The following is a 26,071-nucleotide window of genomic DNA, read 5'->3' as shown; positions in this document are numbered from 1 at the left end:
TGGTGTCAAGATTTTGGAAGTTTCTGATTGGCTAATTGTCAACATTTGAGTTAAATGAAGGCACAACTGTAGAATAGTATTTAAGGAAAACCTCAAACACCCTGCGTCCTTGTGTGACAACATGGGAAAATCAACAAGCCAGAATCAACAAAAAAAGCCAGATTACAATTTGATAAATTACACTGGGGAAAAAATAAATAAATAAATTGTAGACATGTCCTGTGCTCTGATGGAACTAAGATTGAACTGTTTGGCCATAATGAGCAGTGTTACATTTGGAGGATAAAGGGGAAAGCTTACAAGTCTAGGAACACCATCCCAACTGTGAAGTATGGGGGCGGCAGCATCATGTTGTGGGGCTGTTTTGCTGCAGGAGGGACTGGTCCACATCACAGCATATATGGCATTGTGAAGAAAGAACATTATAGAGAAATACTGAAGCAACATCTCAAGACATCAGCCAGGAAATTAAAACTTGACCACAAATGGGTCTTCCAAACAGACCATGACCTTAAGCATACTAGCAAATTAGTTCAAATGTGCTTTAAGGACACCAAAGTGAATGTTTTGGAGTGGCCATCACAAAGCCCTGATCTCAGTCTTATAGAACATTTGTGGGCAGAGATGAAAAAGCTTGTGCGGGTAAGACAACAAATCCGACTCCGTTACACCAATTCTGTAAGGAGGGATGGGATAAAATTCCTTCAAACTATTGTGAGAAGCTTGTGGAAGGAGACCCAAAACATTTAACCAAAGTTATACAGTTTAAAAGCAAAGTTAAAAATATACTATGGAAATGTATGTGAACTTTTGACTGTCTAGAAATTAATAAAAAATTCTCAAAAAAAAAAAAATCTTATTATTCTGGTATTTAGCAAATGTAAATCATTTAGGTAATCCTAACGAACCTAAAATAGTTAATGTTTAGTATGATTTTCCATCAGACATTTAAAAAAAATGTGTGTGTGTGTATGTATATATATATATATATATATATATATATATATATATATATATATATATATATATATATATATATATATATATATTCATTAATTTATTTTCTTGTCGGCTTAGTCCCTTTATTGATCTGGGGTCGCCATGGCGGAATGAACCGCCAACTTATCCAGCAAGTTTTTGTGCAGCGGATGCCCTTCCAGCCGCAACCCATCTCTGGGAAACATACACACATACACACACACAATCATACACTACGGACAATTTAGCCTACCCAATTCACCTGTACCGCATGTCTTTGGACTGTGGGGGAAACCGGAGTACCCGGAGGAAACCCAAGCGAAGGCAGGGAGAACATGCAAACTCCACACAGAAACGCCAACTGAGCCAAGGATCGAATCAGCGACACAGCAACCTTCTTGCTGTGAGGCGAACGTGCTACCCACTGCGTCGCCATACATATATATATATATATATATGTATATTATATATATATATATATATATATATATATATATATATATATATATATATATATATATATATATATATATGTATGTATGTATGTTCAAGATGTTACAATGTTTTGGGGCCAATAAAACAGAGTGTGATGCCACGTTTACAGCCTAGCCAATAATTGTGTCAGATAATTATATATAGCACAACCACTACATCCAATCAAAGGTATGTAAATTTGCACATATACAAATTTTCATGCGAGCAAACGTAATCTAGCAAAAAATGCATGCTAAAGATGAAAAGAACAACGACATTATGGCAATGTATTACATGAACAGGATATGGCAGGTACTGTCATACTGTGATGGTAGGAGAGATATAGATCAAAAGATGGCCAGTGGAGGATATAAAGATGATTTGATGGAAGTAATACTCTACAGTCTGTATATCTCTGGACGGCAACTCTTTCTCATTCCCAACCCATCACTGTGACATGTTGTCAGGATTCCTTAGCTTCAATTTTAATGCAGTGGCTACCCCTATTGTCATTTTACAATATGCATGCTTTCAATGAGAAAGCATTGCATCAATACACCGGACAGGGATGGGAAATGTGTCAGCTGCCACTATGACTATTCCAATTTTAAATCGGCACTTTAAAACAAATTACATTAAGATCTAACGGGCAGATTCAACTACAATAGAAATGCATTCAAAAACGACATGCGTTGCAAGTCTTCTAGGGCCAAATAATTGATTTGCTTAAAGAACAGTCCCAAAAGCAATCACTGTCTCCAGTCGTAAAGTTCAAATCATAAAAAATACATAGCTAAAGTAACATCACGTCAGGTTTGATTGTAAAACAGTGACGTTTAAATGTTTATTGACTGATTGCCTTGTGCAAAGACTTGTGTGGGTTGATTTAAGGTAGGGGTGTTAAGGCTGACAGCAGGTCATTGGGAATATTATATCACATGGTATTTGTGATCCTGCAATGGGAAATAGCTACGCCAACAGATAAATCACAAACCTACATCACACATGACGTTGCATGGGTTCCCGTTTGCAAAAAGAGACCCCTGGCAATAATAAACATGTTGTGTTGTGCAGTAGGATGGCGAATTCAACTTTTACCATACACCACACTGGTTTTAATGCCAACTGCAGACGTCTTTGGCTAAAAGAGAGCTGAATGAATGATCTAATTTAAAATGTTAGACTCTGCAGTTCTCATGTTATATCAGGTAAGTTTACGCTATGCTGAATCATACTTTCATATGTGGCCGATTCATTTGAGAGATTTATTTATTTATTTTTATGTGCAAGTTCTAGTTAATTTCAGCAAAACTTGCACCTAGTGTTTTGTTTTATTCACTTCAAGAGTTCCTATTTTGTTGTAGGTGGGGCTGTAAATAGTGTAACACCGGGTGAATGTTAAAGCTTCCCTCTGTGTGCCCTCGCTCAGTCGCGTGGTGCACGCAGAGGGTGAAGCAGAGGTAATTTTCGCTCTCCTCTAATCCTACAATTATTATCCCTTAGTAGTCACAATCATTATATTTTGACACTAAAATGCTGTTTAGGGTTTCTGTTGTAATGTGTATCGTTGTGATGAGTATATTTTACTTTAAATGGTGTGTTTATTGTGATTTTAGAGTTTTCATTTGCACGTGTATTTTTCAAGTAGGATTGAGAGTTTCCGGTGTTAAACTATACTGACTGTGCCTCACTGTTTTGTTAAGGTATGTTGTTTTGGTTAGTAGCTTGTTATTTTAAGAATTCAAATATGTAAATCAGTTTAAATTACAGTAATGGTGTCATTTAATTGTGTCGTGGCAGATTCTCAACTAATAATTTAATTAATGCAAACAAAAAGGGGTTTTATTTTATCAGTGATCAAAAATTAATGCAATTTACAATTAAATACAAGTTAAATGTGAAGCTCATATGTAAACTTTGGAGAAGTTAAGTTATTTAATGTTATATATTTTATTTATATTATGTAATTTATGTGATTTTATTTTTATTGGCATTTAAATGTTTAAAATAGGAAAATACATTTTTCTCTGTGTGCCTGCTCAGTCGCGTGGTGCATGCAGATGGTGAAGCAGAGGATTGAGAGTTTCCGGTGTTAAACTATACTGACTGTGCCTCACTGTTTTGTTAAGGGAATCAATCAGTGTTTCTCCACCTCATCTGTGTGTGTGACCGTGTTTAAGAGGGAAGTCCATTTGAAGTCTGCTACACATACATACATATTTGCTGTCATCATGTTGTAGTTTTGCTTATTAATGCTTACCCAGGCCTTGAATAATGTTTGCTCTGTCTTTTTGCCTTGTCTTTGGCTAGGAAGAACCTGGGTTTTTAGTACTACAAAGTTTTGAATCTGATAATCATGGAACATTATTTCTTGCACATTACCACACAGAACAAAATTGTAGGCATCTAAAGACTTGTAGTCTTTTAACTTCGCTCTTGTTATAACACTTGGAGCTTCAATGAGATTGTATATTTTGGGCTGGATGCTTGGCTATCGCAAATGGACCTGTCAGATGAACGCCGCTCACTTTAACGTTAATTTTGCCGAATCACTATGCTTATCACTGGGTGACAAGCTGTTATAATACTCTGAAATCGCTGTGTAAATATGATATATAATATGTAATCAATATATATAGCATCGGATGTCAGTCCCTCACTGTAAATGCCAGCACTTCGTTTTTTTTTTCTGCCACCTCGCTGCGCGCGCATCCTGAATGTATACAAGCAAGGTAATTCATCTATATGACTTCACCAAAATGTCTCCTTGCTAAGTATTCAATTTTGAATAGTTGTAAGTACGCTCATGTTGTCGGATCAACATATTATGTAGTAAGCCATTTAGCTAACCACAATCCTGAGGGTTAACCAAGGTTGATTCCACCTGCAAAACAAATAAATCTGTACACATGGAGCAAATGGCGTACTCTAGATTGTAGCTGCTAAATCCTGTTTTACGAGGCTTCACCCTCCTCGCTTTCATCTCAGTCGCAATTTAAGAGGGGTATTAAATTATACAGTATGATCTCTTTTAAATTACCAGAAAACGCCGAGGTGAGATATCCCCCCTTTCCTCTTACCAGCCACAGAAAATGAAGCTAATTACATGAAGTATTATTCTCCTCTCTGATCAGTGGGAGATCGTGGCACTTCAGCGGAGTGTTGGATTAGGGATGTTGATTCAGCCTCAGCATTTGAATTAATGCCAGAGGTGAAAGTCAGAATGTCACAGTTTGTCATGGCAATGTACAGATGAATAGAAAAAAACGTAGTTCCTCTACCACAGAACAATTAACATACAGCCATTTTTCAAATCACACCCCAAATCCTTGCAGTGTTAAGAAAATTAACCAATTTACTATAGTAAAACTAGTAAATATGACTATATCAACCATGTCTTTTATTTTATTTATAATTTTTTTATTACAATATTACAATAGTAAGGTTAATGCTGTACAGCTATGGTCCCTATAGTGTTATCATATAAATACTACAATATTACAATAGTAATGTTGTAGTTAATATATGGCGAGGCAGTTGCCTCACAGCAAGAAGGTCGCTGGTTCGAGCCTTGGCTCAGTTGGTGTTTCTGTGTGGAGTTTGCATGTTCTCCCTGCCTTCGCGTGGGTTTCCTCCGGGTGCTCTGGTTTCCCCCACAGTCCAAAGACATGCAGTACAGGTGAATTGGGTAGGCTAAATTGTCCGTAGAGTATGAGTGTGTGTGTGTGAATGTGTGAGTGGATGTTTCCCAGAGATGGGTTGCGGCTGGAAGGGCATCCGCTGCGTAAAAACTTGCTGGATAAGTTGGCGGTGCACTCCGCTGTGGCGACCCCGAATTAATAAAGGGACTAAGCCGACAAGAAAATAAATGAATGAATAGTTAATATATGATATCACTGTAGGAACCATAGCTGCACAGCAGTAACCATGTTTTTCTTTTGGTGAATATTGCGGTTTTAAAAACTATGGTTTTGAGACCCTGGTTTTACTATAGTAGTGCTGTACTAATATTATGATAACCCTGTAGGAAGCACAGCTGTAGTAACCATGGTCTTAGGGTGCAAACCATGGTTTTAAGTGAAGTTGAATTTCTTAAACTAATTTCAAGAGGCAGTGGCGCAGTAGGTAGTGCTGTCACCTCACTGCAAGAAGGTCGCTGGTTCGAACCTCTGCTCAGTTGGCGTTTCTGTGTGGAGTTTGCATGTTCTCCCTGCCTTTGCGTGGGTTTTCCTCCGGGTGCTTCGGTTTCCCCCACAGTCTAAAGACATGCGGTACAGGTGAATTGGGTAGGCTAAATTGTCCGTAGTGTGTGAGTGTGTGTGTGTGAATGTGTGAGTGGATGTTTCCCAGAGAAAAGGGCATCCGCTACTGGATAAGTTGGCGGTTAGTTCCGCTGTGGTGACCCCGGATTAATAAAGGGACTAAGCCGACAAGAAAATGAATGAATGAATGAAATTCGAGAGGAGTACGCCCTCATGATTAACCCAGCTAGCTCATATTAGCTAATCACGATCCTCCAATCAAAGGATCCTCCTTTTTAATTTACAACTATCTTCGTCTTGAAGAAACCCCCCTCCTCCCCCTTCTTCCAACTTTATCCAATATAGGTGGCTCGGCGGCCCAGCAACCAGCAGGGATTCCAATGGCTCTGGGCTTCTTACTTGAGCATCTGGCGTTTCCGCGTGTAGCTGGCATTTTTTCCCAGGGTTTCCTGTTTTCTCTCGAAATATGCTGTGCATTATAGACCACTTAAACCTAAGTCTTTTAACTAGTCGTCTCGCTCTCAGGAAGTTCACCTTAGCCTTAGCTGCGCGGGAGTTTGAGATCGCCTTGAGCTTGATCTCCCCTCGCCCCACAAAGGGAGGGAGCCCAGGACTCGAGGATCCCTCGAGCTCAGGGATCAAATTTGTACCTTAAAGGTCCAAATTAATGCCTCCCGTACAGAAAAATCCAGCTTAAACCAGCCTAGGCTGGTTGGCTGGTTTTAGCTGGTCGACCAGCCTGGTTTTAGAGGGGTTTTGGCCATTTCCAGGCTGGTTTCCAGCCATTTCCAGCCTGGTCTTAGCTGGTCAGGCTGGGAGATGACCAGCTAAAACCAGCCTGACCACTCTAGCTAGGCTGGGAGTCCAGCCAATACCAGCTATGTCCAGCTTAAACCAGGCTGGTCAAGCTGGTTTTAGCTAGATTTAGCTGGTCATTTTCCAGCCTGACCAGCTAAGACCAGGCTGGAAATGGCAGGAAACCAGCCTGGAAATAACCAAAACCCCTCTAAAAACAGGCTGGTCAACCAGCTAAAACCAGCCAACCAGCCTAGGCTGGTTTAAGCTGGATTTTTCAGCAGGGTCAAGGGTATGTATTAGTACTTAAAAAGTGCCAAAGTATTCCTCTTATGGTACTAGTCTTTTAGGTACTAATATATATCTTTGAGGTACCAATATGGACCCCTTTAGGTACAAATGTGTACCTTTTGAAAAGGTACAAACCCAGTGACAGCTCATGTACCTTTATTTCTGAGAGTGTAGGACAGAGGTGGCCAACCCTGTTCCTGGAGAGCCACCTTCCGGCAGATTTCAGTTGCAACCCATGTCAAACACACCTGCCTGTAATTATCACGTGGTGTTCAGGTCCTAATTAATTGGTTCAGGTGTGTTTGATATGGGGAGCAACTGAAAACTACAGGTAGGTGGCTCTCCAGGAGCAGGGTAGGCCACCCCTGGTGTAGGAGCACAAACTGCAATTTTTTTTTTTTTTTTTTTTTTGCAACAGGCTGCTTTCAAAGCCATAAGTTCTTTGATATCAATTTAGAGTGTCATAACCTTAAGGTCATCAGTGAACAGACTCCAGGTGGTCTGCAGATCTGCCAGCTCAGGATTCATCACAGTGCTGATGGGAAGCTTTTAAACAGTGGTCACGGAGCCCTTCTGAGACTGACAGCTCTCTCTGCTCCAGTCGTTCATCTAAATCAATGCATGAATCTTCTCCAACTTGATGTACTGTATTAAGGACACTGAGCTCAACGTGCTTTAAATATATATGCTAAGTGAGAAAAATGCCAGATCCGCTTATTCATGCACCAAGGCTGATGCTAAGATCCGCGCTGAATGACAGCTTTGCTATTTTAAAGTACAATGAGAAGCTTTCTCATGAGCCCTCGGGGACACAGGCCTATTCTCTCTGCACTAATAAAGCTGTGCTCACTGAGCCATAACCAAACCTTGCCTGAGTCACATCAAAACATTGGGAATCACAATGGATGACTGTGGTAAATTTCTAAACTGACCCTACTCTCAACTCCTACTCCAACAAATCACAGACCCCGTTGAGTTGTGTGTCTCAGCTTCATGATGTATTCATCAGCTTGCTGAACATCCTCCATGTGGTACACTGTGAATTTGAAAAAAGTGGATTTATTATGCCAATATAGTGTTATGTGTGCAAACAACCCTGCTGAAAAATCCAGCTTAAACCAGCCTAGGTTGGTTGGCTGGTTTTAGCTGGTTGACCAGGCTGGTTTTAGAGGGGTTTTGGCCATTTCCAGGCTGGTTTCCAGCCATTTCCAGCCTGGTCTTAGCTGGTCAGGCTGGGAGATGACCAGCTAAAACCAGCTTGACCAGCCTAGCCAAGCTGGGAGTCCAGCCAAAACCAGCTATATCCAGCTTAAACCAGGCTAGTCAAGCTGGTTTTAGCTGGATTTGGCTGGTCATTTTCCAGCCTGACCAGTTAAGACCAGGCTGGAAATGGTTGGAAACCAGCCTGGAAATGGCCAAAACCCCTCTAAAACCAGGCTGGTCAACCAGCTAAAACCAGTCAACCAGCCTATGCTGGTTTAAGCTGGATTTTTCAGCAGGGTAAAGAAATCTCCACTGTGCTGAGCGAAAGCAAGCGCATCATCGATGACGTATGCGTGCACAGTCCCAAATGTAATGTGAGTGCGGGCTATCGGGGTAGATGGGAGGGGGTGGACAAGCGTGCTTCGGACTGTTTCAAAGCAACTGTACAGTGTGAGTATGCCCTAAATGTAAATGTAATGTAGTGTTTAATATACCAATAAACCCAATTCAAAAGAATTTCTTAGGTTACACATCACTCGTGTGCACTCGAGTAAATGGTGTGTCGGGTAATGATAATGGATTGGCATGTCTCTGATGTCAGCACGCGCATATGCTGGAGTTGCAGTCCTGTGGAACCTCTATTGACATATTCTGCAGTCCATGTGCATCAGCCAGACTCCATCAATAGGGGAAGATAATGGGGCCAATTTTGTGGGTAAACACCTGTTCGCCATCAGGGACAAATTGTATAGGACAAAGGCAGCACTGGCAACTGAAAGGGCAGCGCTTGATCTCACAAAGGGAGGGGTGCCATAATGGGAGGTTAGGGTTATGTTAAGGCCACTGAGTGGGCTTGACACAATCTACAATGGCCTGATACAAGATTTCAACAAAGAAAGTTGTCTTGGAAGGGCCTAATGTGTTGGAATTGACTCGTATAAACGTACAAATTGCAGTTGGTAAAACTGCGCTGTCACAGCGATGTGACATTCAGTGACCCAGGATTCCAATTATTGCTCATCCTAAACTTACTTCAAGCCCCTCATTATGCAGCCCAGCCGCAGACCCTTGAATCCTTTCCAAATCATGTCTGCACAGGATGCAAACGCTAGATTTGTTATGGCACCACTCTATGCCTTCACCTTTCTGTCCCATAACTTTTCTCTTAATAAACATTCCTCAGGGTAACTTTCACCTTTAAAATGTTGTTTGTGCCTCATCTTTCTTATTGCTTATTCCCTCACACCCTGTGCAAGCAGCATGAGTTAGTGTAAACTGATATGGAAACGTTCACTGAGCTCCTGAGCTTTAATGGAGGACGTTTCCGACTGTGATCAGTAGCTGTGGTTTGACACATTAATATGCTTGAGAGCTTTGAGACTTCTGAAAAAAAAGCTGTTGGTAAAAACAAGCATTGCTTAATCCTTTCAGTTTTTCAGTTACATGTGTACATAAAACTAAGTATGGCTGACGTGAAACTGACGTTTCGACACAGTGTCGAGATCCCGAAGCGCAAGTGTTTCGAAACACTGCACCGAAGCATGATCCGAAACACCCAGGTCACGTGACTTAAGTGTTTCGAAACACTTGGTCACGTGACAAAAGCGATTCAAAGCATCGATCATTTCAGAGGCTTTTCAAGACCCGGGGAATAAGAATTTGACTTGCATGATCTTAGTTATTTCTCTGTCTAGTATGGCCTAGTGGACTGTGCGTGTGCACTATGGTACCGTATGCCAAATTTGTTTTGGGTTCGAATCTCGACTAGTACAAATACTCCAAAATTATGATTATTTGTATTTTAATCATGTTACTGTTTTATGGTGTAGCCTAGATAGGATACAGCTGTGGATATGCCATCAATTTAGCATCATTTTTGTAACATTGTAAAACAATAATTCATAGTTTTACAGTACTGTGATGGGTTTAGGTTTTGGATAGACGTTAATAAAATACAATGGGAAATTTAATTAATAATGTAAATATTTATTGTTAACTTCTGGCCACAACTGTATCTGATCTAGTAACAACCCTGTTTTATGAACAAAACAATACAAATTTATTTACAAGGTGTTTATTCGGATGTCAGAGCAATGTTGAAACAAAACGATGCAATAACAAAGCATTACCAACTGGTAATAAAGCATTTCAAAACAATTATGTCAGTCTGGATTCGAACCCATTATTCCCGCATGGTAGTCACAAACTCTTACCGCTCGACTAAACCATTTGATGACTTCAGGCTACAAAGTGGGATTTGATACCTCAATTTGCTCAACTGTTCTTCGCTGAAGCTGTTTCGGTGAAATACAAATACAATGACCACTAGGTGTCACCGTAGAGTGGTGTTTCGAAACGTTTCGAAGCTTCGACACATTTGCTTCGATAGTTTCAGTGTTTCACGAAGCCTCGCTTTGCCCACCACTACATAACACCTGTGTTGTTCCAAGCCTGAATGTGTTTCTATAACTTCTGTGAAACATTAGGATGTTTTGGTCAATGTTTAGTAACTTAAAATGCATTTGACCTTCCAAGGACTCCGAGGACAGTAAAAAGTCTTAAGCCAGGGGTGTCCAAACATGGTCCTGGAGGGCTGGTGTCCTGCATATCTTAGTTGAAACCCCAATTTACACACCTGAACCAGCTAATCAAGCTCTTTCTAGATCAGGGGTGCTCAATCCTGTTCCTGGTGATCTACTTTCCTGCAGATTTCAGTTGCTACCCATATCCAACACACCTGCCTGTAATTATCAAGTGGTGTTCAGGTCCTAATTAATTGGTTCAGGTGTGTTTGATATGGGTAGCAACTGAAATCTGCAGGAAGGTAGATCTCCAGGAACAGGATTGAGCACCCCTGTTCTAGATATACTAGAAACGTCCAGGTGTGTGTGTTGAAGGAAGTTGATACTTAACCATACAGGACACTGCCCTCCAGGACTGAGTTTGGACACCCCTGTCTTTAGCAGTATACAATACACAAACTGTTCCTAATTATTGTAATAATCAGATCACTTCACTGAAAATTTCTGAACTGAAAAATTATTTAAATATACCTCACCTTTTTTGAAATGTAACTGGAAGGAAACCAAAGAAAACAAATGAACACAGAAACTATCCTGAGTGTAAAATGAAATGATGAACAATGTCAATATGGGCCCCAAAACCGAAGAAAACAGAGGACCTACAAGAAAGGACCTGGTGAGAAACTAAACTAGACACAGGTGAACATTATCATTGAACCATTGTATAACCATGATGTCCATCCCAACACCCATTAAGAGATGATGCCAACCCTCCAAGGACTGTGAGGATGGTACAAAGTCTTAAGCAGTGCCCAATACACAAATTGTTATTAATTATTGTAATGATCAGATCACCTTTTTGAAAATGTTTTATTTACATAGACCTCACCTTTTTTGAAATGTAACTGGAAGGAGATCAAAGGAAACAAAACAACACCTAAACTAACTTGCCTGTAGATTAAAATAAAATAGCAAAACATGCCAACAAAGTCATTTTAGCTCTATAAACCAAAGAAACTGAAGGCCCATAAACACATGGCGAGAAACTAAACCAGACACAGGTGAACATAATCATTCAATTAATGTGTAACCACAAAAATAAACCAGCAATTTGAAAAAAGGCAACAAGCACTAACAATGGTGCAACAATACCTGCAGAAACTTCCTTTCCTTACTAGAACAAGTCAAACAGGGGTCTGTTAGTTGTGTGTATATTATTGCAGCTAGCTGGATTTGATTAATGAAGATGATTCATGATTATTTATTTTTCAAAGCGCATCCTGGAGTTGTCAACATGTCTGTTGACTCAAACCTGCCTGAATTTAGGATTATTTTATATAAACAGCATTAGATTGTACAATAATGAAAGTGAAACTGAAAATCGGTACCAACTGCTGATATATTTATAAGTGTTAAATTAGGGAAAATCCCTATATTGGAAAATCCACCTTTTTATATCCAATCTGAGTTTTGAAAAATAATTTAAAGGTGTTCTGTAATCTACACTATGAAGTTAAGGTACAAAAAATGAACTGGTGTGGGTACAAATTATTTTTTTTTTTTACTAAGTAACACTTTAGATACTGATACATTTACAACACTGATAGGATACTTTTAGGGTGCTTTCACATCTGTAGTTTGCTTCATTTGGTCCGGACCAAGAGCAATAAATGATACATTGTTGCATCTTCGGCCAGGTCGTTATTACACCACACTGCTGGCTTTGGTCCGAACCAGTTCAAAAGAACCAAAATGCAGTCTTCTGACAAAATCCACATCTCTCACTGGCCAGATGTTGCTGAACATAGTTCCTAAATTGCTTATCAATTGGTTAGAATTAACATGCGGGAAAATGCTCCTGCAAGTAAACAAACTGGCAGACACAAAATGTCGCTTTTTACTATGGAGGGTCAACTGCGCTGACTTATTGTATCCCTGCTTTAGACAGACTATACATTTCGAGAATGAAGCGCGGCCGTGGCTGGAAAACAATGTTTTAATGCATCGCACGTCACTTCAGGAGGAGGCGTGAATTAATTTAGCTAAACTGCGACATGGTCATCTTACGGAAATATTACCAACGATCCATCAGGTAATGTTTTCCCTCTCTCTCTCTGTTGGTAAAGCGCTGCCAACAAATATTTTTCCTCCATATCCCATAATGCACAGCACATCGGCCTACGGCAGCTGGATTAGTCCAAAAGGTCCAGTACTTTTTCCGGTTGGGTCTGTTTTAGTTCGGATCATATTCTCACCACAAACAAACCACTCCAGGGTTCGTTTGAAAGCGTAACGAGACCACCTCTTCAAGCAGGTCTCGGAATGCTTTTTTGGTTTTCTTTTGGTGCGCAATCGAGTACCATTGCTGCATTCACACCTGCCCAAACGAACCGCAACAAGAAGGAAAACGAACTCTAGTGCGATTCAACTGAACTAAATAAGGCAGGTGTGAAAGCACCCTAAGTTAAAAACAGACACTCTGAAACGTAATGCCACATCTATAATACAATTTCTGAGAGTGTATAATGATAAACATTGCCAATATTCTCATTGAGATATTCCTTTGTTAAGGAATAATTATGTAAATCACAGGAGTCATAGACAGGCAACAGCTTTACATTTTTTTGCATAACATTTTTGTATACATTTTTTTATCCATTCATGTTGTTATGCCACGGATTTAAGGAACTTTAATGATAGATCTGTCCTAGATGGATAAATCAGAGATAAGTTATCACAATTAAAACATCCAGGATCTGCCAAATCATTTTAGATTGCTTAAGTAAGGTACAACATACAATCTGCAGATGTCAGAGATAGCCTAACCTAAAATCAAAATCTAATTGTTCCAGCCCAAGTTAACTGGGACAACCTGGCCATGGCAGAATGCAATATTTTGCACCTTGTCTATTTTCCCAAAGTGAAATGTCCAGTAAATGGAGATAAAACAGCAAAAAAGCTATTGCCTAAAAGAGATGAATGTGAATCTGTAAGGTTCTATTACCTTGCATGACAGTTTTAAAATGAAATGTCCTTTGAGTGGTACTAAAGGTTAAACCTGTTTAAAATTAATGCACCTTATATACTGAACTCAACTCTAAACCAAACCCATATTGTGAAAAACAAAGAAGCAATAAAAAAAAACACATTTTCTGAAGCAACCGTGGTATTTTATATCGTTACTACAAGTCTTTGAGCTGATTTATTGAAAGTCGAAAAGTATTAGCTTACAAGTCATGAAACGGTAAAAGTCTTTTGAGGTCATAACATATTCTTGTGCAAGGAACCGCACAAAAATAAATCTATATGAATTGGTAATCTGCCCCACTAATCATAATCTGTGTGAAAAGAAATAAGAGTTGTTGGAGTGTTTCTAGCCTATGAGTTCATTTCAGCTAAACAAAACAGTGAATTTTATGTATAGGTGCATAGTTTATAGTTAATTACAAACCTGTGGGCAGAGTCATGTTTTTTTTCACTGAACCAGGCTTGAAGTGTCTCAGACTTTCCTCACTCTTAGAAATAAAGATGCATAATTTGTCACTGAACTGTTTATTTTTATTTTTTACTTTTTCAGGCTATTTTGTACCTTACATGTGCATATTGGTGCCTTAAAGGTATAATTATGTACATTTAAGGTACAGTCTTTAGGTATTAATATGTACCTTAAGGGCAGGGCTGTCCACACTTGGTCCTGGAGGGCCGGTGTCCTGCTGAGTTTAGTTCTTACTTGCTTCAGCACACCTGCATGGAAGTTTTTAGTATATCTAGTAAGAGCTTGATTAGCTGGTTCAAGCTTGTTAGATTAGGGTTGGAGCTAAACTCTTTAGGACACCGGCCCTCCAGTAATGAGTTTGAACACCCCTGCTTTAAGGCAATGGTTCTCGAAGTCCAAATTTTAATTGACATCAATGCTAAGGGTGTGGAAAAAAATTTGGTTATAACCACTGATCTATGTGATGTTTATTTTTAAACTAATTTCGAAAGGATCACATGCTTATGATTGTCCACGGCTGGTCCTATTAGCTATCACATGATTTACCAGTCAGATGTATAAAAAATCAGATTTTCTTACCTTAGTTATCATCTTCATCTTGAACAATCCCCCATCCATACCCTACTCCTCCCCCTTTCCTAGATTAATCCAGGATAGGGTAGCACGGTGGCTCATTGGTTTGCACTCTTGCCTCGCTCCAGGAATGTTGATGGTTTGAGTTCTGGCTGGCCCAGTTGGCATTTCTGTGTAGAGTTTGCATATTCTCCCTGTTCTCCCGTGGGTTTTCCCCCACTTACTACGGTTTCCATCCACAGTCCAAAGGCATGCGATGTAAGTGGATTGAATAAACCAAATTGGCACCACATATGAGCATTTAGTATCAATCTTCCAATGCACAAACTCTAATAATCAAAGAACAGGCTGAAAGAATGAATTCAGATGAGCTCTCGAGAACTACCTGAGCTCAGTCTCCCCTCTCACCCTACGAAACAGGAGGGAGCTCAGGGATTTCTCCTGGGACAGTATGCCAAACACTTCTTTATCAATCATCAGCTAAGTGTGAGCTATTGAAAATAGAGAACTGGATTGCTCATGACATCCTTAAAAGCAAAGTCACCATGTAGCCATATTGTGTCCTACTTTTCTGGAGTTGAAGTTTGTTGGAGTTTAGCTCCAACCTCAATTAGACACAAATAAACTACCTAATCAAGCTCTTACAAGGTGTATTAGAAACTTTCTGGCAGGTGTGTTAAAGCAAGTTGGAGCTAAACTCTGCAGGACACCGACCCTCCAGAACCTAAGTTGGGCACCTATGAGCTAGAACAGGCATGTCCAGACTCGGTCCTGGGGGGCCGGTGTTCAGCAAAGTTTAGTTCCAACCCCAATCAGACACACCTGGGCTAGCTAATTAAGCTCTTACTAGTCATTCTAGAAACATCCATGCAGGTGTGTTGAAGCAAGTTGAAGCTAAACTCTGCACGATACCGACCCTTCAGAACCTAGTTTGGACACCTATGATCTAGAACAGGCCTGTCCAGACTTGGTCGTGGAGGGCTGGTGTCCTGCAAAGTTTAGTTCCAACCCCAAATAGACACACCTGGGCTAGCTAATCAAGTTCTTACTAGCCATTCTAGAAACATCCTTGCAGGTGTGTTAAAGCAAGTTGGAGCTAAACTCTGCAAGACACAGACCCTCGAGAAACCCAAGTTGGGCACCTATAATCTAAAACAGGCATGTCCAGACTCGGTCCTAGAGGGCCGGTGTTCTGCAAAGTTTATTTCCAACCCCAATCAGACACACCTGGGATAGCTAATCAAGCTCTTACTAGCCATTCTAGAAACATCCATGCAGGTGTGTTGAAGCAAGTTGGAGCTAAACTCTGCAAGACACCGACCCTCGAGAAACCTAAGTTGGGCACCTATGATCTAAAACAGGCATGTCCAGACTCGGTCCTAGAGGGCCGGTATCTTGCAAAGTTTATTTCCAACCCCAATCAGACACACCTGGGCTAGCTAATCAAGCTCTTACTAGCCATTCTAGAAACATCCTTGCAGGTGTGTTGAAGCAGGTTGAAGCTAAAATCTGCAGGACAACGACTCTCCAGAATCTAGTTTAGACACCTATGATCTAGAACAGGCATGTCCAGACTCGGTCCTGGAGGGCCGGTGTCCTGCAAAGTTTAGTTCCAACCCCATTCAGACACACTTTTGCTAGCTAATCAAGCTCTTACTAGCCATTCTAGAAACATCCTTGCAGGTGTTTCGAAGCAAGTTGGAGCTAAAATCTGCAGGACACCGGCCCTCCAGAACTTAGTTTGGGCACCTATGATCTAGAAAATCAAAATAGCAAAAATTGTCTTACATTGTTTTCACAAAAAAATCACATTTTTAGACAATACAGGTTGAAGCATTAAAGCAACAACCCAACACATGCTGTCATTAAACATGAATAACCTTCAGATATTCTATAAGTGTGGTCATAAAGTTAAAGGAAAGACATTGTTCAAACCAGTCAAGTGTCTTTATGTGTGGATACTCACAAATGCATCAAGAAAATGAGGTTTTATTGAACAACGAACACTCTCCGTCATCTCAGTCTGCCTGATTCTTTATGTAGAAATGAGTTATCTGAATTAATCTCAGAACATTTACGTACATGTCCAACTGATTTCCTATACGCCTTGCTAACAGATCATTAATAATATGATGCATTGTTGCTGTAAATTCTCAAAGACGTTCATGAATGAATGATGAATGTGTGACCGGCTGAGGACATTTCTACATCTCTAAATATGACCCAGCACAAAACGTGATTAACCTGTCAGTCAGATAGCATCATGTATCAATATTTGTCAAATTAACCAACGTTTCCAGATCTACAGCCGTCAGTCTAAGGTCTGGCTACCCAAGATTACCACCCCAGTGACAGTTATTTCCAAGAGTGCTCTTTTTCCCAGAAATAATACTCAGTAACACGTGACCTCTGAAGACGCTCATGTCTCCTGCCCCTGTTAGCGGTTAAAGTGATGGAATCTTTCTACCCTCTCCTCCGGGACTCTACCGGCAGATTCATTAACACATTAACACAGAGTCTGATTTAAATGGAGCTGCTCTTGTGGGGCAGAATCTATTAGAGCAGACAACCTCTGTCACATCTCCTCAGCGTCTCATCGGGCTTTCATGACTCCTGACAGCTCAGGGAAAAAAGCAAAGTGGCCTCCAGTAATGTAACAACACTTTAACTCAGCGAATCTACGCGGCAGGCATACACTTATGCAAAGGAGCAGCATTGACAGCCCTTTTCCGTTGTTCAGAAGACTATCAGCTTAAAAAACCCAGTCGCAGCTTCGCTTCATTTCACTCTGGCAAAAAAACAAATTGTTGTTCGGAACAGCCGGCCTCGTTTTAATGTGGTTGACTGGGTGTCAGTGGTAAATTTATTGAGTGTTCAAATTAGAGGTTCCAGGCGCTGTTGTGGGGAAGTATGTTTCGTGACACACTTTCTAGGCCTCGGAAAAATCAATGGAGGCCAAGATGTAGTGACACACAAAGACAAAAATATCTCTTTACAAGGGCAAATAAAGAATAAAAGCAGCTTGCACAAAACAAGCTATTTCCTTTCCTCATGAAAACTCGAACAAAAGTGAAGTGCCGCTCAGATATTAGCCCCTTTCACACAGTGATACCAGAAAATAACCAGAAAATTACCAGAACGACTTCCCCAGTAAATTCTAATATATGTTCACACAGACAAGGATGTTCCGGAAATTTCCAGAAAGGACCGTCCACACATCCACTCCAAAAATATTGGTAAATTCTGAGATTATTAACCAAAAATGAGCTCTAAACGAATTTGCATGTGTTAAACATGAAGGGGGTCAGTCTTCTTCTTGATGGTTTAACTTTTATTCAAAACTTTAGTATTCATGCAGCTGCTTTTGTTCCAAAGATGGACCAAATAACTAGGTAAAAATCTGTTAAGTTTACCATCTGGCAGAAGCGCTAACCACAGCTAAAAAGAACCGATCCCCAATTTTTGTCCTTCTTCAATATCTGCTCAGCTATTGTTGTGGTATTTGGTTTTTCTCTTAATGAATCAAACTCAGTCTGGAGGTTATGAATATCAGAAGAGTATACTTTATTGTCGACAACAAAGAAGAATTTTCAGGAGACCCCCAGTAGCATCTCTGTCTGAAAAATTCTGTCTCACTGATGTTCTGGCCTGCTTAAATACTCTTTTGCAACTGTTTTTCACATTGTTCACACAAGATCCCACCTAGGTTAACCCCTGACCCCAAATTCCACCTAGGTTAACCCCTGACCCCAAATTCCACCTAGGTTAACCCTTGACCCCAAATTCCACCTAGTTTAACCCCTGACCCCAATTTCCACCTAGGTTAACCCCTGACCCCAATTTCCACCTAGGTTAACCCCTGACCCCAATTTCCACGTAGTTTAACCCCTGACCCCAATTTCCACCTAGGTGAACCCCTGACCCCAAATTCCACCTAGGTTAACCCCTGACCCCAAATTCCACCTAGGTTAACCATATATCTTATCCATTTCTTGTAACACCTTAATTCTTCTAATGGTATGTATGTCTACAAGCAGATTATACACATACAATTTGAATATATAGATTAACTTCACACTTTAAAGAGTATAAAATCCACTTCACTATTCACCTTCTTTATTCTCACATTGCCCTGGTCCTGTGTTGAAGGCTTATTTATACAGCTTTCTCTTTTAAAAAAGATACGTATGACTGGTTTCAGGAGCAACACGGTGGCTCAGTGGTTAGCATTGTGGCCTCGCAGCAAGAGGGTTGCTGGTTTGAGTCCCAGCTGGGCCTGAAGGCATGTCAACTAAGAATAGGAAACTGAGGCTACAATTTGCACAGGCTCACCAAAATTGCTCAATAGAAGATTGGAAAAACGTTGCCTGGTCCGATGAGTCTTGATTTTTGCTGTGACATTTGAATAGTAGGGTCAGAATTTAACATCAACAACATGAAAGCTGTCTTGTATTAACGGTTCAGGCTGGTGGTGGTGGTGGCACACTCTGGGCCCAATAGTACCAATTAAGCATCATGTCAACGCCACAGCCTACCTGAGTATTGTTGCTGACCATGTCCATTCCTTTATGACCACAGTGTACCCATCTTCTGATTAAATTCTCAAATGGACTCCACAGTCATCAGATCTCAATCCAGTAAAACATGTTTGGGATGTGGTGGAACAGTAGATTCACATCATGGTGAGAAATCTACAGCAACTGCATGAGGCTATCATGTCAATATGGACCCAGATCTCTGAGGAATATTTGCAGTACCTTGTCGAGTAGGTAGCTTGCAATGACGAATCATAAATAAAACAATTCTCAGACTTTCTAGGTTGAAGCAATTGAGATTGCTTGAATCTCACGTGCCAACAGACATGCACGCAAAAGCGAAGAAGTTGAACTTATTTTACAACGGTTAATCGCTTTCTATTATAATGAGTCATACTGTGGGACTGAAATAATGAAGTTCCACATGAACATTGCAAACTTAATTAATAGCAGGAGGTAAAACTCCCCCACAAACGCACATGCTAGGAAATCTTATTTACTTCCCGGTGGGGTCCTGATGAGCAATTCTAAGCAAGAGATTTCCAAATTAGATTTTGGCAGACGTTCCAGAAGGCTTTATATCTTGGCAAAACATACTTTTTTTATTATTTGTCACCCGTCCTTTTCTGGGAAATAGACTGCGCATTGCTCATTTTAGTATGCTTTCACTCCGACTGATTTGGTAATTAGAGAAGACAAATATTATACCAATGTGTCGTACAAGCAAGATAAATACAGTGGTAAGTTGTTTATTCAATAAAATATTTACAGTTAAAGTTAGAGGAGAATTTAACAACATTTATGTTCAATTCAAGTCAATTTATGTTTATTTTTATAGCGCTTTTACAATGTAGACCAGGGGTGCTCAATCCTGTTCCTGGAGATCTACCTTTCCTGCTGAAAAATCCAGCTTAAACCAGCCTAGGCTGGTTGGCAGGTTTTAGCTGGTTGACCAGCCTGGTTTTAGAGGGGTTTTGGCCATTCCCAGGGTGGTTTCCAGCCATTTCCAGCCTGGTCTTAGCTGGTCAGGCTGGAAAATGACCAGCCAAATCCAGCTATAACCAGCTTGACCAGCCTGGTTTAAGCTGGATATAGCTGGTTTTGGCTGGACTCCCAGCTTGGCTAGGCTGGTCAAGCTGGTTTTAGCTGGTCATCTCCCAGCCTGACTAGCTAAGACCAGGCTGGAAATGGCTGGAAACCAGCCTGGAAATGGCCAAAACCCCTCTAAAACCAGCCTGGTCGACCAGCTAAAACCAGCCAACCAGCCTAGACTGGTTTAAGCTGGATTTTCCAGCAGGGTTCATGCAGATTTCAGTTGCTACCCATATCAAACACACCTGAACCAATTAATTAGGACCTGAACAACACGTGATAATTACAGGCAGGTGTGTTTGATATGGGTAGCAACTGAAATCTGTCAAAGCAGCTTAACATAGAAGCTCTATTAAAATGAAACTGTGTAAGTTCAGTTTTCAGAGTTGAAGTTCAGTTTAGTTAATTTCAGGGGTTTAATTTTCACAGCTGAAGGTCCAAACACTAAGGAGCAAATCCATTGATGTGTAGCTCCACACGCCCCAAACCAATTGGCAACAGTGGTAAGGAACAAAAACTTCACCAATTGACATAAGTGAAGGAAAAGAAACTTTGAGAGAAACCAGTTGGGCATGACTATTTCTCCTCTGGCCAAACTTCTTGTGCAGAGCTGCAGTCTAGGGGCTGGAGGCTGGAGACTGATGGACGTCCATCATGGAGAAGCTGCAGATCTGAGAAGGTCACTAGTGGGTGTTCAGGCTGGCCCATGGGATCAATGCAGAGACTCATCACTAGGGCCTTTCAGGAATCAGTCCCACTCTGTATGCTCAGGATACAGCCTGGTCCAGGATTATGGAGACCTTAAGATAAGGAGAACTAAACTAAAAGTGTAGATGCCCTTCAAATTATGTTTTTTAGGAAGTGTTCCTGGCTCCAGTTGTCCTTTACAATCCTTTAGAGTAGAGCAGGGATGTCCAAACTTGGTCCTGGACAGCCGGTGTCCTGCCTATTGTAGTTCCAACCCAAATTAAACACAGCTAATCAAGCTCTTTCTAGGTATACTGGAAACTTCCAGGCAGGCGTGTTGGAGGAAGTTGAAGCTAAACTCAGCAGGATGCCGGCCCTCCAGGACCGACTTGGGTTTGGATTTCAATGAGTATTATGAACATAATAGTTTTAAATACTTATTTCCAATAACTGATTTCTTCTTTCTTATCCATGATAACAGTATTTAATATTTTCGAGATACTAGTTTTCAGCTTAAAGTGTTTTTTAAATAGGTTAATTAGGCAAGTTAAGGTAATTAGGCAAGTCATTGTATAAGAGTGGTTTGTTTTGTAGACCAATGGTCCTCAACCTCCGGGTCGAGAATCTATTGCTACCGGGCTGCGCAAGAAATCATTATTATTTATGTTTTATTTATTATCTGATTCTGAATGATGTTTTATTTTGAAAAATGACCGTAATCTTTTGGTTATATCTCGGTCACTTGAGTGTCCAAATTTAACCTATAAGCAGCAAAATGAGTAAGAAACGGACGTCTATGGAAAGTTTCTTTGATAAGGGGAAAAGACACAGTGAGGGACCCACAAACTGCCAAGAAATAGACCCGAGACCCATTTGTCAACAAATCAGTCGAATCCATCAAGGCTCTGCAAGAAGATCAACTGCTGGAGATCGCAAATGAAGGCGGCCTTTTATTGGCCGTTCGCATATTACGTCTTTTTTAAAGTTTGCAAGTTTGTTATTTACAATGGAGGTGCGCACCCGGTGAATAAATTCATTGAGTCTGCTGTGACAAGAACTGACCGATCAAAAAATAATAATTTGCTAGAGCAAATTCCCATGTCATCCTCTAAGAAAACAGTTGATGGTCGCCTACAAACCTACAATCTACGAACCCCCAAGGTCCGCGGTAAAATTTTCAAGCATTAAGGTTGGGACCACTGCTGTAGACGATTGAAAAAAAAAAACATATATTGCTAATAATATTCACCTTAAATTAGTTTAAAAAAAATTAAAAACTGCTTTTATTCTGGCCTATATAAAACATACGATTTCCACCACAAGATAAAAATATATAGCAAAGCATCATTTGGAAAATATATGCAAAACAACAAAAAAAAGCACACGATTTTTAATAATTTTCACCTAAACTGTATATTAAAATTCTAAAACATAAAAATGAAACCCTTAAACATCTCAAACAATGCGATAGTTTGATGATCTAAGAAAAAAATGCAAAAGTCAGCCTTGGTTTTCAAGTAGAAATGAAAATCGGAGAACAGTAACTGATTTGACAAACAAAAATATCTATAAGTACAAAACTGAAGGAGATTAGCAATAAATCATTGAATTAGACTGTACGAGGCTTCATAAACAGATGACAGAACTTTAAACCCAGCTCTGTGACTAATTGGTTGCCAAATGAGGGAAGCGAAAACAGAGATGATGTGCCCTCTTTAGCTGCTGGATTTTGGATTAATTTCAGACTTGAAAAAGTAGACCGAGACAAACTAATATTCAAGACACAGCAGTAATCCAACTGGGATGTGATAAGTGCACGGATCCTTCTGTGAGAGAAACTCTGTTAAACTTGGCAAACGACCTGAGATGAAAATCGCTTGCTTTAATATCTTCTTATTAAATTATAAATCCAAGATGACAGCAACGTTTTTAACTCTGTCATGATCAAGTTTAAAGAAAGAGTACAATGGCAATGACCTCGGTTTTTATCCTCAGCAGGACCGATGGAATTTTCAGACATTCATAATTTAAGTTCCTTAAGGCAAGACATGAAATTACAGGCTGAAAAAATATCATTTGACCTGACAGGAAGGTAAACTTGAATATACTTAACATTACAATGACAAACAGAGCCTAGAAGTGTATACAAAGTTACAAAAAAAAAAAAAACTTTCCTTTCTAATGCTGATTAAAAAGTTCTTATACTAAGATATGAGTTACAGCAAGACACACACTTAAAATATTGTCCAATCAATGCACTAAAGACAAGATGTTTTCTTTGTGTCATAATTTATGTGACATAAAACATTGATAATAAAGGACATCATGAATGTTATAAAGCCTTCACAGTTAAATGAATGTGCAGTTGCTTATATAATGTACACAAGTGTCAGAGTGATGTGGTGGTCTGATATTTATTGTGGCTTGAAAAAAGCCAACATACTGTTAAACTACAGAACGTCTTCTTCTTGTTCTTCTGAGACTAATTTCTGTATGCGTCTCTTCATAAACCGTTCAAGCTACAAAAACCAAACTAATTCCAGATCTCCAAACTGCTCAGACTCGGGTTGCTTTATCTTTTCCGACTGATCCGACTTACGGTTTTGCGAAAACTGATCCAGAAAAGTCGTAATCCCATTGACTTAACATTGGACCAAACTTTGTGACCTCAAAACTTTGCGCCAGACTGTCATGCAGACTTAGAGTTGGGCTCATTTAATTCAGACTACCAATCTGCCAATCACTGATGACCTTTCAACTTACTAGCCACACCCTAGCAACTAATTTTGGCACTCTAGCAACAGTGCCATAGACTTTCATTGTAAAAAAACGGCTATTGACTTAACATTGGACATACTAAGAGCGTACCATTTCATGCTAACAATATGCTAATCCATGCTAAAAACATACTAACAAACATACCACCAATATACTTATCCATACTAGTAACATGCTAATTCATACTATAAACATAATAGCATAATCGTAACGCATACCAAAGTTATGCTAACAACATGCTAGTTTAAACTAAAAACGTGCTAATTTATACTGAAACCCTGCTGTATTTATGTTAGCAATTTCCCATCAACCACTCAAGCAACAGCCTAGCAATGTCTTATCAACCACTCAAAACACTCTAAAGAGTAAGAGAGGCGTCTACAGTGCTCTGATTGGCCCTATAGGCAAACTGCAGGGGATCAATAGCACTCTTGATTATTAACTCTACATTTTTAATGAAATTTTGGCAAATTGAACTAAATTAGGGCAATGAGTCAGAGTATAACATTTGAGTGAGTGATTGTGAGAGTGTATGGGTGTTTCCCTAGTACTGGCTTGTGCCGGGAAGGGCAAAAAAAAAAAAATGCTGGAATAGTTGGTGGTTCATTCTGCTATGGTGACCCTTGATAAATAAGGCACACAACATCTTAAGACATATTGGGCTCTATTTTGACGGTCCATGCGCAGAGCGCAAAACGCAGGGCGCAAAACGCAGGGCGCAAACGCTTTCAGGGCGTGTCATAACGCATTTTTGCTAATTTAAGGACGGGAAAAATCCACTTTGCGCCATGGCGCATGGTCTAAAAGGGTTGAGTTTATTTTCTTAATGAGTTATAGGTGTGTTTTGAGAATAAACCAATTAGAGTCTCATCTCCCATTCCCTTTAAGAGCCAGCTGTGTCGCGCCATAAGCGCATTCGCTATTTACAGGACGCAAAGTAAGTCTAAGTGGAAAAAATGAGCATTTCACAAGCAAACAGTTAACAGTTTTTTTTTTTAAAGAAAACTGTTAAACAGAGCATCTACTGCGTGGGAATGAGAGATAATGGATCTACTTTCACTTTCGCTCTTGGATAGGGAAACCTTCACGCACAGACATCAATTAGTCTATTAATAAATACTTTTGTTTGTCAAGCGCAAATATTCGTTTCAAAACTATTTCTTAATTCAGTTCTAATTTCCATTCCATAAATGAACAATAATAACAAAATGTGCTCAAAAACCTGAGTTATACCCTAAAACACATGCTGTGCCCCATATGGTCTAAAACCTGACAGGTGGGCAAATCTACGCTTGTTTTTGATAAAAACAAATATAAATATGGATATAATAAATAATACTGCTAATAATAATAACATTATACAGGAGTTTATACTGGAGTTTAGACCGGGTTTGTTTTGGTCTAATGAAAAATCTAGTATAGTTTCTCAAATTAGCAATGCGCCAGCAATACGCCTTCCTTTTTAGACCAGAACACGCCTATGGGTGCACATATGAGCGCGAATGCATTTGCTATTTAAACAGCGTAGCGCAACACCTCAAAACGACTCTTGCGCCAAGCTGAAACTACCAAAAGACTACTGCGCCACGCCTTGTGCAACATTGCGCCGGGTGTATGATAGGGCCCATTAGGTTAGATATAGGTCATGATGTTAGGTGAACAAAATTAAATGTCTAGGTAGCATCTAATAACAACGTTATTTTAACATCCAATAACAACAACATAAATGTTACATCATGCTGAAGACCTGTGCCTGCAAGGAATGTTATAGCAATGCACAAAAATAGACACACATAAGATGCATAACACATCACATTAAAGACAAATAAAGGTCATATTAAGTTGCCACCTAAAGTGCAACCTTATATTTACTGTTTTAACTCCACTCATATGGAGAAAGGATTTAATTAATGCACTTGAAGAAAGCTCAACATGTGCAGAGGTGACGGTGCTTCAGTGAAAAGAGAAAACATGACTGAGATGGACCCGGAAGGAAAGGCAAAAATACATCTTCAGGCAGAAATGTTGATAATTTGTGGCCATCAGTATGCAGGCAGAGAGACAGACAGCGGATGAGTCCATCACACACTCCAGTGCCCCTTACAGCTCCACAATCAGCACTGTCATGTGGGTTAGTGTTTGTGAGGGGCTGTCAACCCGCCTCGATGCACATCACTGTCTTTCATCTGCATAAAAAAGACAAGGGCAGCACTTCCTGATAATGGGAACGGCATACATTTGACTTCTGCCACCCACTGCAGCAGCTCGGCATGCAAATGTTTATGGCTTGAACTCTTGGAGAGATCCTGAGATCTGGATCAGTGCACTCTCTGCACACTGATCGTGCTGAAGATCACAACAAGATTGGTGTGTCAAACAAGGTTT

At 40.0% G+C, this 26,071-nt stretch overlaps 1 protein-coding gene across 1 annotated transcript in view; it reads left to right on the top strand.

Moving 5' to 3' along the window:
* Positions 1–26,071, top strand: part of mgat5b (alpha-1,6-mannosylglycoprotein 6-beta-N-acetylglucosaminyltransferase B) — a 382,458-nt gene that overhangs the window by 317,460 nt on the left and 38,927 nt on the right. The gene's annotated exons all lie outside the window — the stretch shown is intronic.

This window comes from Danio rerio, chromosome 3 (assembly GCF_052040795.2).
Source record: "Danio rerio strain M-AB ecotype USA chromosome 3, GRCz13ab, whole genome shotgun sequence".
Classification (NCBI taxonomy): Eukaryota; Metazoa; Chordata; class Actinopteri; order Cypriniformes; family Danionidae; genus Danio; species Danio rerio.
Note: the sequence above shows the minus strand (reverse complement) of the source record. Positions and strands in the feature narration are given on the sequence as shown.